General features: G+C 47.3%; 2 non-coding genes across 2 annotated transcripts; both read left to right on the plus strand.

Annotated features, from left to right (window-relative positions):
• Positions 1 to 1,388: 1,388 nt before the first annotated feature.
• trnat-agu (transfer RNA threonine (anticodon AGU)) lies at positions 1,389 to 1,462 on the plus strand. The gene has a single exon. It is a non-coding gene; the product is annotated as a tRNA-Thr (tRNA).
• A 4,153-nt stretch (positions 1,463 to 5,615) lies between these two features.
• On the plus strand, positions 5,616 to 5,689 carry trnat-agu (transfer RNA threonine (anticodon AGU)). The gene has a single exon. It is a non-coding gene; the product is annotated as a tRNA-Thr (tRNA).
• The last annotated feature ends 9,750 nt before the right edge of the window (positions 5,690 to 15,439 follow it).

The raw sequence follows: 15,439 nt of genomic DNA on the forward strand, positions 1-15,439 counted from the left end.
CACTTCAGCTCTGATTAAGGATCACACGGATTTGAAATGTTAACTCTGTGTCTGGCTCCACATATATCCTCTGAATTTTTGAGCTTCAATCCTATCATGTTTAGCTTCTCATGCAGATTTGCAACATCCGCAGTATTTTCTTTGAATGTATGACAGGATTTACCTCCGGTAATCCTGAAGGAACATTTTGATTGTTTTTTAGCGACATCTGTGAGCAACGATTGAATGATTAATTGATTTACTGTGACGAAGAGTGACCCGGACTCGAAATGTTAACTCGGTTCTCTCTTCACAGGTGGTGCCAGACCCGCTGAGATTTTCCATCATTTCCTGTTTTTCTTTCAGATTTTACATCCGCAGTAATTTGCTTTTAAATTGAACGATTTATGTTGCTGCACGTTTGCAAGAACGACTCGGGCGGGATAAAGGATGGGGTTATTTTCCATGATGATGTGGTGCTGACAGATCTATTTATATCCTGAAACTTTGCGATTTGCATAATTTGCTAGATTACTAGATGAATTTATTTACGTTCACACACTGCCACAACAAACACCAGATGATACCTTTTATTCCCTCTCTCAAAATACAATCTTTGTCTCTGTAGCTTCCCACTCAGATCTCACCGAACTAAACGTAATCTTCAAAGTCTTGAAGTCCCAGTGCAGGTCCCTGGGTAAACAGTTGTCACATCACAAGTCACTGGTAAAAAGCGAGTACAAGCTGAAGAATTTGAGAAAGGAAGCCAAAGGGAGGCTGCCGGTCTGCTTGCGAGGGAAATGTGCTGGTGAGGCTGAATTACCATTGAAGGAAATTCAAAATATACAATATGAGACTTTGAAGTGAGCTATAAGACTGCGTTTGGAATGGGCCCTGGAAGCGCAGTCGGTAGAGCATCTGACTTTTAATCTGAAGATCGATGGGTTTAAGTCCCTGCCTGGGCTTCAACTTTGTCTCAAGGTGTGTTTGTTCCCAATGAACGACAGGAAAAAAAAATAAAAAATGCAGGGTGATTTTGGGAAAGTGGATGAACCGTGACAACATCGTGTTTGCCAAATTGCAATTGCCGCCGACAACTTTCAAGAATTTTTGCTAGATTTTCAGTTAATGTCAAAACTCTCTCCTGGTCTTGTCCTGCATTATACCACTATAGTTTTGTGGTCATGTTTAATTACTTCCAATTCACAAAATATTTCCTGTTTGTTTACTAGTCCCTGCAGAATGCTATAATCTAATAACTTTCAGAAATAACTCCAATTTTTGCAGTTTCAAAAGTCCAGTGCCAATGAAATTTGCACTCTCAAAGTCAGCATGAGAAATCAACAATACTGAGCGGTAATCAAAATAATGGAAATCTGCTCCAAACTTGGAGAGCTGGTGTGCAAGTAGGCGCTGTGGCTTAGATGGTTAAAGCGCCTGTCTAGTAAACAGGAGATCCTGAGTTCAAATCTCAGCCGTGCCTTTATACCTTTACGTCAAAACAAGTAACCTGTTATGAAAAGCTCCAAATTTAATGGTGAATGCAGAGTTTATTGGCAAAATCTCCATGGCACTAACCTTGAAAATGCCCACCCTACTCTTATGTCAAACCTTTCATAGCTCCATTTTTCACGCAACTTCCATTTTCTCATCTACTCCATCTCATCTACTCCATTGCATTTACTCCTCACTTCACCTCTGATTAAGGATCACACGGATTTGAAATGTTAACTCTGAGTCTGGCTCCACATATATCCTCTGATTTTTTGAGCTTCAATCCTATCATGTTTCGCTTCTCATGCAGATTCGCACCATCTGCAGTATTTTCTTTGAATGCATGACAGGATTTACCTCCGGTAATCCTGAAGGAACTTTTTGAATGTTTCTTAGCGACATCTGTGAGCAACGATTGAATGATTAATTGATTTACTGGGACGAAGAGTGACCCGGACTCGAAATGTTAACTCGGTTCTCTCTTCACAGGTGGTGCCAGACCCGCTGAGATTTTCCATCATTTCCTGTTTTTCTTTCAGATTTTACATCCGCAGTAATTTGCTTTTATATTGAACGATTTATGTTGCTGCACGTTTGCAAGAACGACTCGGGCGGGATAAAGGATGGGGTTATTTTCCATGATGATGTGGTGCTGACAGATCTATTTATATCCTGAAACTTTGCGATTTGCATAATTTGCTAGTTTACAAGATGAATTTATTTACGTTCACACACTGCCACAACAAACACCAGATGATACCTTTTATTCCCTCTCTCAAAATACAATCTTTGTCTCTGTAGCTTCCCACTCAGATCTCACGAACTAAACGTAATCTTCAAAGTTTTGAAGTCCCAGTGCAGGTCCCTGGGTAAACAGTTGTCAGATCACAAGTCACTGGTAAAAAGCGAGAACAAGCTGAAGAATTTGAGAAAGGAAGCCAAAGGGAGGCTGCCGGTCTGCTTGCGAGTGAAATGTGCTGGTGTGGCTGAATTACCATTGAAAGAAATTCAAAATATACAATATGAGACTTTGAAGTGAGCTATAAGACTGCGTTTGGAATGGGCCCTAGAAGCGCAGTCGGTAGAGCATCTGACTTTTAATCTGAAGATCGATGGGTTTAAGTCCCTGCCTGGGCTTCAACTTTGTCTCAAGGTGTTTTTGTTCCCAATGAACGACAGGAAAAAAGAATAAAGAATGCAGGGTGATTTTGGGAAAGTGGATGAACCGTGACAACGTCGTGTTTGCCAAATTGCAATTGCCGTCGACAACTTTCAAGAATTTTTGTTAGATTTTCAGTTAATGTAAAAACTCTCTCCTGGTCTTGTCCTGCATTGTATCACAATAGTTTTGTGGTCATGTTTAATTACTTCCAATTCACAAAATATTTCCTGTTTGTTTACTTTTCCCTGCAGAATGCTATAATCTAATAACTTTCAGAGATAACAGCAATTTTTGCAGTTTCAAAAGTCCAGTGCCAATGAAATTTGCACTCTCAAAGTCAGCATGAGAAATCAGCAATACTGAGCGGTAATCAAAATAATGGAAATCTGCTCCAAACTTGCAGAGCTGGTCTGCCAGTAGGTGCTGTGGCTTAGATGGTTAATGCGCCTGTGCCTTCATACCTTTATGTCAAAACAAGTAACCTGTGATGAAAATCTCCCAATTTAATGGTGAATGCTGATTTTATTGGCAAAATCTCCATGGCACTAACCTTGAAGGTGCTTTCCCTCCTCTTACGTCAAACCTTTCATAGCTCCATTTTTCACGCAACTTCCATTTTCTCATCTACTCCATTGCATTTACTCCTCACTTCAGCTCTGATTAAGGATCACACGGATTTGAAATGTTAACTCTGTGTCTGGCTCCACATATATCCTCTGAATTTTTGAGCTTCAATCCTATCCTGTTTCGCTTCTCATGCAGATTCGCAACATCCGCAGTATTTTATTTGAATGCATGACAGGATTTACCTCCGGTAATCCTGAAGGAACATAGAACATAGAAAATACAGCACAGAACAGGCCCTTCGGCCCACGATGTTGTGCCGAACCTTTGTCCTAGATTAATCATAGATTATCATTGAATTTACAGGGCAGAAGGAGGCCATTCGGCCCCTTGAGTCTGCACCGGGTCTTGGAAAGAGCACCCTACCCAAACTCAACACCTCCACCCAACACCAAGGGCAATTTGGACATTAAGGGCAATTTATCATTGGCCAATTCACCTAACCCGCACATCTTTGGACTGTGGGAGGAAACCGGAGCACCCGGAGGAAACCCACGCAGACACGGGGAGGACGTGCAGACTCCGCACAGACAATGACCCAATCCGGAATCGAACCTGGGACCATGGAGCTGTGAAGCAATTGTGCTATGCACAATGCTACCGTGCTGCCCTTAAGAACAAATAAATCTACACTATATCATTTTACCGTAATCCATGTACCTATCCAATAGCTGCTTGAAGGTCCCTAATGTTTCCGACTCAACTACTTCCACAGGCAGTGCATTCCATGCCCCCACTACTCTCTGGGTAAAGAACCTACCTCTGATATCCCTCCTATATCTTCCACCTTTCACCTTAAATTTATGTCCCCTTGTAATGGTGTGTTCCACCCGGGGAAAAAGTCTCTGACTGTCTACTCTATCTATTCCCCTGATCATCTTATAAACCTCTATCAAGTCGCCCCTCATCCTTCTCCGCTCTAATGAGAAAAGGCCTAGCACCCTCAACCTTTCCTCGTAAGACCTACTCTCCATTCCAGGCAACATCCTGGTAAATCTTCTTTGCACCTTTTCCAGAGCTTCCACATCCTTCCTAAAATGAGGCGACCAGAACTGTACACAGTACTCCAAATGTGGCCTTACCAAAGTTTTGTACAGCTGCATCATCACCTCACGGCTCTTAAATTCAATCCCTCTGTTAATGAACATTTTGAATGTTTTTTAGCGACATCTGTGAGCAACGATTGAATGATTAATTGATTTACTGGGACGAAGAGTGACCCGGACTCGAAATGTTAACTCGGTTCTCTCTTCACAGGTGGTGCCAGACCCGCTGAGATTTTCCGTCATTTCCTGTTTTTCTTTCAGATTTTACATCCGCAGTAATTTGCTTTTATATTGAATGATTTATGTTGCTGCACGTTTGCAAGAACGACTCGGGCGGTATAAAGGATGGGGTTATTTTCCATGATGATGTGGTGCTGACAGATCTATTTATATCCTGAAACTTTGCGATTTGCATAATTTGCTAGTTTACAAGATGAATTTATTTACGTTCACACACTGCCACAACAAACACCAGATGATACCTTTTATTCCCTCTCTGAAAATACAACCTTTGTCTCTGTAGCTTTCCACTCAGATCTCACCGAACTAAATGTAATCTTCAAAGTTTTGAAGTCTCAGTGCAGGTCCCTGAGTAAACAGTTGTCACATCACAAGTCACTGGTAAAAAGCGAGTATAAGCTGTAGAATTTGAGAAAGGAAGCCAAAGGGAGGCTGCCGGTCTGCTTGCGAGGGAAATGTGCTGGTGAGGCTGAATGACCATTGAAGGAAATTCAAAAGATACAATATGAGACTTTGAAGTGAGCTATAAGACTGTGTTTGGAATGGGCCCTGGAAGCGCAGTCGGTAGAGCATCTGACTTTTAATCTGAAGATCGATGGGTTTAAGTCCCTGCCTGGGCTTCAACTTTGTCTCAAGGCGTTTTTGTTCCCAATGAACGACAGGAAAAAAGAATAAAGAATGCAGGGTGCTTTTGGGAAAGTGGATGAACCGTGACAACGTCGTGTTTGCCAAATTGCAATTGCCGTCGACAACTTTCAAGAATTTTTGCTAGATTTTTAGTTCATGTAACAACTCTATTGGTCTTGTCCTGCATTATTCCACTTTAGTTTTGTGGTCATGTTTATTTACTTTCACTTCACAAAATATTTCCTGTTTGATTACTTCTTCCCTGCAGAATGCTATAATCTAATAACTTTCAGAAATAACTGCAATTTTTACAGTTTCAAAAGCCCAGTGCCGATGAATATTTTAATTTGCACTCTCAAAGTCAGCATGAGAAATCAACAATACTGAGCGGTAATCAAAATAATGGAAATCTGTTCCAAACTTGCAGAGTTGGTTTGCAAGTTGGTGCTGTGGCTTAGATGGTAAAAGTGCCTATCTAGTAAACAGGCGATCCTGAGTTCAAATCTCAGCAGTGCCTTTATACCTTTATGTCAAAACAAGTAACCTCTTATGAAAAGCTCCCAATTTAATGGTGTATGCAGAATATATTGGCAAAACCTCCATGGCACTAACCTTGAAGGTGCTTTCCCTACTCTTATGTCAAACTTTTCATAGCTCCATTTTTCACGCAACTTCCATTTTCTCATCTACTCCATTGCATTTACTCCTCACTTCAGCTCTGATTAAGGATCTCACGGATTTGAAATGTTAACTCTGTGTCTGGCTCCACATATATCCTCTGATTTTCTGAGCTTCAATCCTATCATGTTTAGCTTCTCATGCAGATTCGCAACATCCGCAGTATTTTCTTTGAATGCATGACAGGATTTACCTCCGGTATTCCAGAAGGAACGTTTTGAAAATTTATCAGCGATATCTGTAAGCAAAGATTGAATGATTAAATGATTTACTCTGATGAAGAGTGACCCAGCCTCGAAGCGTTAGCTCGGTTCTCTCTTCACAGATGCTGCCAGACCCACTGAGATTTTCCATCATTTCCTGTTTGTTTCCAGATTTCACATCTGCAGTAATTTGCCTTTTTATTGGACGATATATGTTGCTGCATGTCAGCAAGAACGATTTGGGCGGGATAAAGGATGGGGCGTTTTCAATTAAGATGTGGAGTTGACAGATCTATTTACGCCCTGAAACTTTGCGATTTGCATAATTTGCGGTTTACAAAATGAGCTTACTTGCGTTCACACTCTGCCACAACAAACAACAGATGACACCCTTTATTCCCTCTCTTAAAATACAATTTGTATCTCTGTAGCTTCCCACTCATATCTCAGCGACCTAACCGTAATCTTCAATGTCTTGAAGTCCCAGTGCATGTCCCTGGGTAACAACAGTTGTCACATCACAGGTCATTGGTAAAATACGAGTCCAAGTTGAAGAATTTGAGAAAGGAAGCCGAAGGGAGGCTGCCGGTCTGCTTGCGAGGGAAATGAGCTGGAGAGGCTGAATGACCAGTGAAGGAAAATCAAAAGATACAATATGAGACTTTGACGTAAGATATGAGAGCATTTTTGAAATGGGTCCTGGGAGCTCAGTTGGTAGAGCATTAGACTTTTAATCTGAGAGTCCAGGGTTCAAGTCCCTGTCAGGGCTTTGATTTTGGCTCAAGGCATTTGCTTCCCAATGAACGGTAGGAAAAAAGAATAAAGAATGCAGGATGCTTTATGGAAAGTGGAAGGACCGTGAATAACGTCGTGTTTGCCAAATTGCAACAGCCGTCGCGAATTTTCAAGAATTCTTGCTAGATTTTCAGTTAATGTAAAAACTCTCTCCTGGTCTGGTCGTGCATTATACCACTATAGTTTTCTGGCCATGTTTAATCACTTCCCAATTCGCAAAACATTTCCTGTTTGTTTACTTCTTTCCTGCAGAACTGCTATAAACTAATAACTTTCAGCAAATAACTGCAATTTTGACAGTTTCAAAACCCCAGTGCACTCACAAAGTCAGTATGAGAAATCAACAATGATGCACGATCAATTACACTCAAGACGAAGTGATTTCATAACTGAAGGCTTTAATCGACTAGAACTGTTTCCCAGCAGCTTCGGTATAGAAAGTGAAGGCTGCTGGGACGGCACCAGTTCTTATACTCCACCTGTCAGGGCGGAGCTACGTATCAACAGCCAATGGTAAACTCCTAGGTTTAACCAATGGTCATCAGCCTCTTAGGTACAGCAATACCTGATAATACCACATTCACCCCCTGTTAAAAAAGAGTCCGGCGGGGGTGGTGGCCAGTGGTAACAGTCGCCTTTAACATGGTATGATCAGATATGGAGGTACTGTGATACGTCCTTACAGAGCTGTCGAGAATATTTACAAATTGTTTGTTCACGGTTAAAGTCACAGCGAAGCAATCAGTCGATCGGGTGACCTGGTCGTCCTTCTGGACCGTCTGGGCTTCGGTGGTGATTCTGGTGGGGGTCCAGGTGGTTGCGACTCCGGGAGTGTAGTTTTGGCCTCCCTGGCAGCTTCGTCACCCCTAGGCGGCGCTGTTGGGGCAAACGGTTGACACGGGGGGGTCGCCTGTAGGGGGCATCGGTGGGTGGGCGGGCCTAGGCAGGAGCGGCGGGAGTACTGACCCTCCAGTGAGGTGCTGTCAGGGGGGTGGGGGTAATGGTCCGGGTGCGTGTGGGGTTCCGGCGGGCGCCAGGTCCCGGAGGGAGACTGTATCTTGCCTGGCGTCAGGGAACGCCACAAAGACGTACTGGGGGTTAGCGTGCAGCAGGTGGACCCTCTCGACCAATGGGTCCAACTTGTGCGCCCGCACATGCTTCCGAAGCAGGATGGGTCCGGGTGTCGCTAGCCAGGTTGGGAGCGAGGTCCCGGAGGAGGACTTCCTGGGGAAAACAAGGAGACGTTCATGAGGTGTCTGATTGGTAGTTGTACAGAGCAGCGACCGGATGGCGTGGAGGGCCACCGGGAGGACCTCTTGCCAGCGGGAGACTGGGAGATTCCTGGACCATAGGGCCAGTAGAACAGTCTTCCAGACCGTTCCGTTCTCCCTCTCCACCTGTCCGTTTCCCCGGGGGTTGTAACTGGTCATCCTGCTTGTGGCAATGACCCTGCTGAGCAGGAATTGACGCAGTTCGTCGCTCATAAAGGAGGACCCCCTATCACTGCGTATGTACGCAGGGAAACCGAACAGTGTAAAGATACCCTGGAGGGCCTTGATGATGGTGGTTGCGGTCATGTCGGGGCAGGGGATGGCGAATGGGAACCGGGAGTACTCGTCAATCACGTTCAGGAAATACGTGTTGCGGTCGGTGGAGGGGAGGGGGCCTTTGAAATCCATGCTGAGGAGTTCAAAGAGATGGGAAGCCTTTATCAGGTGCACCCTCTCTGGCCGGTAGAAGTGTGGTTTGCACTCCGCGCAGATTTGTCAGTCCTTGGTGACTGTCCTGACCTCCTCGATGGAGTCGGGCAGGTTGCGGGTCTTGATGAAGTGGAAGACACGAGTGACCCCCGGGTGGCAGAGGTCCTCGTGGAGGGCTCGGAGGGGGTCCACTTGTGCAGTGGCACAAGTGCCGTGGGACAGGGCATCAGGAGGCTCGTTTAGCTTCCCCGGACGGTACAAGATCTCGTAGTTGAAGGTGGAGAGTTCTATCCTCCACCGCAAGATCTTGTCATTTTTAATCTTGCCCCGCTATGCATTATCGAACATGAAAGCAACCGACCGTTGGTCCGTGAGGAAAGTGAATCTCCTGCCGGCCAGGTAATGCCTCCAATGCCTCACAGCTTCAACTATGGCTTGTGCCTCTTTTTCGACCAAGGAATGGCGCATTTCGGAAGCGTGGAGGGTACAGGAGAAGAAGGCCACGGGCCTGCCCGCTTGGTTGAGGGTGGCCGCCAGAGCTATGTCGGACGCATCGCTCTCGACCTGGAAGGGGAAGGACTCGTCGATGGCACACATCGTGGCCTTTGCAATGTCTGCTTTGATACGGCTGAAGGCCTGGCGGGCCTCGGTCGACAGGGGGAAGGTTGTGGACTGGATTAGGGGTCGGGCTTTGGCTGCGTAGTTCGGGACCCACTGGGCGTAGTAACCGAAAAACCCTCGACAGCGCTTCAGGGCCTTGGGGCAGTGAGGGAGGGGGAACTCCATAAGGGGGCGCATGCGCTCAGGGTCGGGGCCTAAAACTCAATTTCGCACTACGTAGCCTAGAATGGCTAGACAGTCGGTGTTGAATACGCATTTATCCTTATTGTACGTTAAGTTAAGGATTTTCAGGTTAGCTCTATTTGGAGTTGCGGAAGAGCCGGGAGTGCAGGAGGCGAAAGAGGCCGACGTTGTGCCCTTTGCGTCCCTAGTAGCCCGGCGCAGGATCCTACTCATGTGGAAGGAGGCGAAACCCCCCGGACTGGAGGCCTGGGTAAACGATATGGCGGGGTTCATTAAACTGGAGCAGATAAAGTTTGCCCTGAGAGGATCGGCTCAAGGGTTCACCAAGCGGTGGCAGCCATTTCTCGACTACCTAGGGGAACGTTAGAGGGGAGACAGATGACCAGCAGCAGCAACCCAGGGGGGCGGGGGGGGGGAGGGGGCGGGGGGGGGTGGGGGTTTTAGTTTAGTTTATGTCAAAAGATAATGGGGTTTTGTTATTTGTGTATTGTTAAACATTTCTGTATTGTTACGTTTGCTTTGTAAGAGGGGAAAAATTGTTGTTTGGGGAAAAAATTTTCAATAAAATATATTTTTAAAAAAAAGTTAAGGATTTTCGCGGTCTGGAGAAATTTACGGAGGTTGGTGTTGTGGTCCTGCTGGTCATGGCCGCAGATGGTGACGTTATCCAGATACGGGAACGTTGCGCGGAAGCCGTACTGGTCAACCATTCGGTCCATCTCTCGCTGGAAGACCGACACCAAAGGGAACTCTTAAAAATTGATAGAGCCGCCCATCTGCTTCGAAGGCAGTGTACTTGCGGTCACTATTAAGGAGGGGTAGCTGATGGTAGGCGGACTTGAGATCCACCGTGGAGAAGACCTTGTATTGCGCAATCCTGTTTACCAGGTCGGCTATACGGGGGAGAGGGTACGCGTCCAGCTGCGTAAACCTGTTGATGGTCTGACTGTAGTCGATGACCATCCTATGTTTCTCCCCGGTCTTTACCGCCACTACTTGAGCTCTCCAGAGACTGTTGCTCGCTTCGATGACCCCTTCCCTCAGCAGCCTTTGGACCTCTGACCTGATGAAGGTCCGGTCCTGGGCACTGTACCGTCTGCTCCTGGTGGCGACGGGTTTGCAATCCAGGGTGAGGTTCGCAAACAGGGAAGGCGGGTCGACCTTAAATGTCGCAAGGCCGCAGACATTAAGGGGGGGTATAGGGCCGCCGATTTAAAGGTCAGGCTTTGCAAGTTACATTGGAAGTCCAACCCCATGAGTGCAGCCGCGCAGAGGTGCGGCAGGACAAAAAGGCGGAAATTGTTGAATCTCCTGCCTTGGACAGTGAGATTCGCTAGGCAGAACCCCTTTATCTCCACCGAGTGTGACCCGGAGGCCAGGGAGATCCTTTGGTTTACAGGGTGGGTAACAAGTGAATAGCGCCTTACCATGTCGGGGTGAACAAAGCTTTCCGTGCTCCCAGAGTCAATCAGGCAAGATGTCTCGTGGCCGTTGATGAAGACCGTCATTGTTGCTGTTGCGAGTGTCCGAGGTCGACTTTGGTCCAGTGTCACCGAGGCCAGATGAAGCAGTTGCGATTTCTGATTGGGCAGCGTTTCGTCGGTTGTGCTGGGGGCCTGGGGCCCCATCCAAGTTGGCGTCTCCCATGGGTCGCACATGGTGATCGGTGATGGACAAGATGGCGGCGGGGATGGACAAAATGGCGGCACCCACCCGTCCAGCGTGGAGTCCGGGGGGCAAGATGGCCGTGCCCATGGGTCGCGTGTGGCCCGAGGATAGTGGGGTGGCGGTGAGCGCTGGCCGGTCGGGGCCTGAAGGGGGGGTTGGCGCGGCGGTCCGGAGTCGCTGGAGACCGCGGCCACAGCGTGGGCCTGGCAGACCCCCACAAAGTGGCCCTTCTTGCTGCACCCTTTGCAGGCGGCGGTGCGGGCCGGGCAGCGCTGGCGGGGATGATTCACATGCCCACAGAAGAAACAGCGGTGCCCGGCGGCGTTAGCGGGCCGTCTCGCAGCACAGGCCTGCGCTGTCAGGGGAAGGTCTGTGGGGCTGCCGCTGTGGGGTGCCACGCAGCCCAGGGGGCTGCTGCGCGGTCGGGCGCATAGGACTGCGTGTTTTGGGAGGCTACGTCCATGGACCCTGCCAGGGCCCATGCCTCTCCAAGTCCCAGGGTGTCCTTTTCTAATAGTCTTTGGCGGATCTCAGAAGAGCTCATACCTGCTACGAAGGCAGCCCTGATTAAAAGTTCCGTGTGCTCGCTCCCTGAAAATTGCGGGCAGCCACAGTTTCGGCCCAGCACCAGTAGCGCCCGGTAGAAAGCCTCCAACGATTCCCCGGGTCTTTGCCGTCTCATTGCAAGCAGGTGACGTGCGTAGACCTGATTTACAGGGCGGATATAATGTCCTTTTAACAGTTCGATCGCGGGATCATAGTCCTCCGCCTCCTCGATAAGGGTGTAGATCCCAGGGCTGACCCTTGAGTGCAGGAGATGCATTTTCTGTCCTTCGGAGGGGGTACCTCCGGCCGTCTCGAGGTAGCCTTTAAAGCACGCCAGCCAGTGTTTAAATATTGCAGCCGAGTACTCCGCGTGGGGGCTGAGTTGTAGGTACTCCGGTTTGATTCGGAGATCCATCCTTCCAGCTGAAGTGTAGTCGATTAAATTGATGCACGATCAATTACACTCAAGACAAAGTGATTTCCTAACTGAAGGCTTTAATCGACTAGAACTTGTTCCCCAGCAGCTTCGGTACAGAAAGTGAAGGCTGCTGGGATGGCACCAGTTCTTATACACCATCTGTCAGGGCGGAGCTACGTATCAACAGCCAATGGTAAACTTCTAGGTTTAACCAATGGTCATCAGCCTCTTAGGTACAGCAATACCTGATAATACCACAAACAATACTGATGTTTAATCAAAACAATTGAAATCTGTTCTACACTTGCAAAACTGTCTGGCAGATTGGCGCTGTGGCTTAGATGGTTAAAGCGCCTGTCTTATAAACAGGAGATCTTGAATTCACATCTCAGCAGTGCCTTTGTACCTTTAGGTCAAAGCACGCAGCCTGTGAAGAATGCTCCTCATTTAATGGTGAACACAGAAAATGTTGGCAAAATGTCTGTGGTGCCGACTTTCTAGTTTGCTTTCCCTTGTTTTAATGTCATACTTTATTCAACCTTCCATATCTCCCATTTTTCACGCAACTTCCATTTTCCTCTTCGACTCCATTGCATGTACCCTCGCTTCAGCTCTGAATAAGGATCACACGGATTTGAAACATTAACTTTGTGTCTGGCTCCACAGACATCCTCTAATTTTCTGAGCTTTAATCCAATCATATTTAGTTTCTCATGCAGATTCACAACAGGTGCAGTATTTTCCTTTGAATGCACGACAGGATTGACCTCAGGAAATTTTGAATGTCTGTCAGCGATGTCTGTGAGCAAAGATTGAATGATTAAATGATTTACTCTGATAAAGAGTGACCCAGCCTCGAAGCGTTAGCTCGGTTCTCTCTTCACAGATGCTGCCAGACCCACAGAGATTTTCCATCATTTCCTGTTTTTTTTCAGATTTCACATCTGCAGTAATTTGCCTTTTTATTGGACGATATATGTTGCTGCATGTCAGCAAGAACGATTTGGGCGGGATAAAGGATGGGGCGTTTTCCATGAAGATGTGGCGTTGACAGATCTATTTACCCCCTGAAACTTTGCGATTTGCATAATTTGTTACTTTACTCGATGAGCTTACTTGCGTTCACTCTCTGCCACAACAAACAACAGGGAACACCCTTTATTCCCTCTCTCAAAATACAATCTGCATCTCTGCAGCTTCCCACTGATATCTCAGTGAACTAAACATAATCTTCAATGTCTTGAAGTCCCAGTGCATGTCCCTGGGTAACAACAGTTGTCACATCACAGGTCATTGGTAAAATGCGAGTCCAAGTTGAAGAATTTGAGAAAGAAAGGCGAAGGGAGGCTGCCGGTCTGCTTGCGAGGGAAATGAGCTGGAGAGGCTGAATGACCAGTGAAGGAAATTCAAAAGATACAATATGAGACTTTGAAGTGAGCTATGAGAATATTTTTATAATGGGCCCTGGTAGCTCAGTCGCTAGAGCATCAGACTTTTAATCTGAGGGTCCAGGCTTCAAGTCCCTGTCAGAGCTTTGATTTTGGCTCAAGGCGTTTGCTTCCCAGTGAATGGTAGGAAATAAAAATAAAGAATGCAGGATGCTTTATGGAAAGTGGAAGAACCGTGACAACGTCGTGTTTGCCAAATTGTAACAACCGTCCAGAATTTTCAAGAATTTTTGCTAGATTTTCAGTGAATGTAAAACTCTCTCCTTGTCTTGTCCTGCATTATACCACTGTAGTTTTCTGGCCATGTTTCATCACTTCCCAATTCGCAAAATATTTCCTGTTTGTATACTTCTTTCCTGCAGAACTGCTTTTAAATTAATAACTTTCAGAAATAACTGCAATCTTTACAGTTTCAAAAGCCCAGTGACGATGAATATTTTAGTTTGCACTCTCAAAGTCAGCAGTCGAAATCAACAATACCGATGTTTAATCAAAACAATTGAAATCTGTTCTACACTTGCCACGTTGTCTTGCAGATTGGTGCTGTGGCTTAGATGGTTAAAGCGCCTGTCTTGTAAACAGGAGATCCTGACTTCAAATTTAAGCAGTGCTTTCATGCCTTTAGGTCCAAGCAAGTAGCCTGTGAAGCAATGCTCCCAATTTAATGATGAATGCAGAAATTGTTGGCAAAATCTCTGTGGCACCGACCTTGAAGTTTGCTTTATGTCAAACTTTATTCAAACCTTCCTTAGCTCCCATTTTTCACGCAACTTACTTTGTCCTTGTGGTGAACGTATTGCTACTACAATTCACCACTGCATTGTATTGTATTATGTTGATGCCCTTGTGGGCTCCGCCCCCTCAGGGGTGGTATATAAATCTGCAGCTTGTAGGCGGCACTCAGTACAGAGCAGTCGCAGGCAGGCACTACTAATCGTCTCGTGTGAATTGATGGTCGCATCAATTTAATAAGCTAAGATATCGCAATGGAAGCCACCCTCACACCTGATCGACTGGAACTCGACCCACAGGCAACTGAAGCCAAAGGAATCTTTTCACACTGTCTCCGCTGCTTTGAGGCCTACCTCGCCGCCTCCTCCTCGCCCGCCGTCACTGAGGCACATTAGCTGAGTCTCCTCCACGCCCGGGTGAGCCACAGAATCTCGGTACAAATCGAAGACGCGACCACATACGCAGACACGGTCGCGATCCTGAAAAGACATTACGTGAGGCCGGTGAATGAAGTGTTCGCGCGGCATCTCCTCACCGTACGTTGTCAACGCCCCGGGGAAACGCTGGAGGAATATCTACGCGACCTGAGGGTACTCACTCGAAATTTTAACTGCAAGGACGTCACGGCCTCGCAGCACATGGAACTCGCCATCCGGGACACCTATGTGGCTGGAGTCTGCTCCAACTATGTCAGACAGCGCCTGCTCGAAAAGGGCGCCCTCGGCCTAGACGAGACGGTAAAACTATCCACCTAATTAGAGGAAGCCTTCCATAGCCTAAATGCTTTCCCCTCCGACCACGCGATTTCCTCATGGGCAGCGGAGGCGTGACCATCACCCGGCCCGAGGGTGTCCCAGGTTCCTTGGTTGCGTCTTCGATTAGTCCCGAGGGTGGCCCAGGCCTGTGCCGCGCGGCTGCCCGCCCAACCTGGGGGGTGGCGCCTTCCTATTTCTGCGGCCAGAACCAGCATCCCAGGCAGCGTTGCCCAGCTCGGAACACGACCTGCAGCGACTGCGGCAAGAAAGGACATTTTGCCAAAGTCTGTTTGGCCCGACTCAAAGTTTCAAAATCGCAGGCCCGACTCACAGGTCCGCAGACCCCGCAGCGTGGCTGTGTTCCTGCCGGTACCGCCCCCTTCTGATGTGTCATCCGCCTCGTGCTATCCGTGGGGGCCGCCATTTTTAACACTACCCGACACGTGCGACTCATGGGGCCGCCATCTTGGCCGATATCTTCAACGCCACCCGACACGTACGACCGACGGGGGCCGCCATT

The sequence above is a fragment of the Scyliorhinus torazame genome, chromosome 4 (assembly GCF_047496885.1).
Source record: "Scyliorhinus torazame isolate Kashiwa2021f chromosome 4, sScyTor2.1, whole genome shotgun sequence".
Taxonomy (NCBI): domain Eukaryota; kingdom Metazoa; phylum Chordata; class Chondrichthyes; order Carcharhiniformes; family Scyliorhinidae; genus Scyliorhinus; species Scyliorhinus torazame.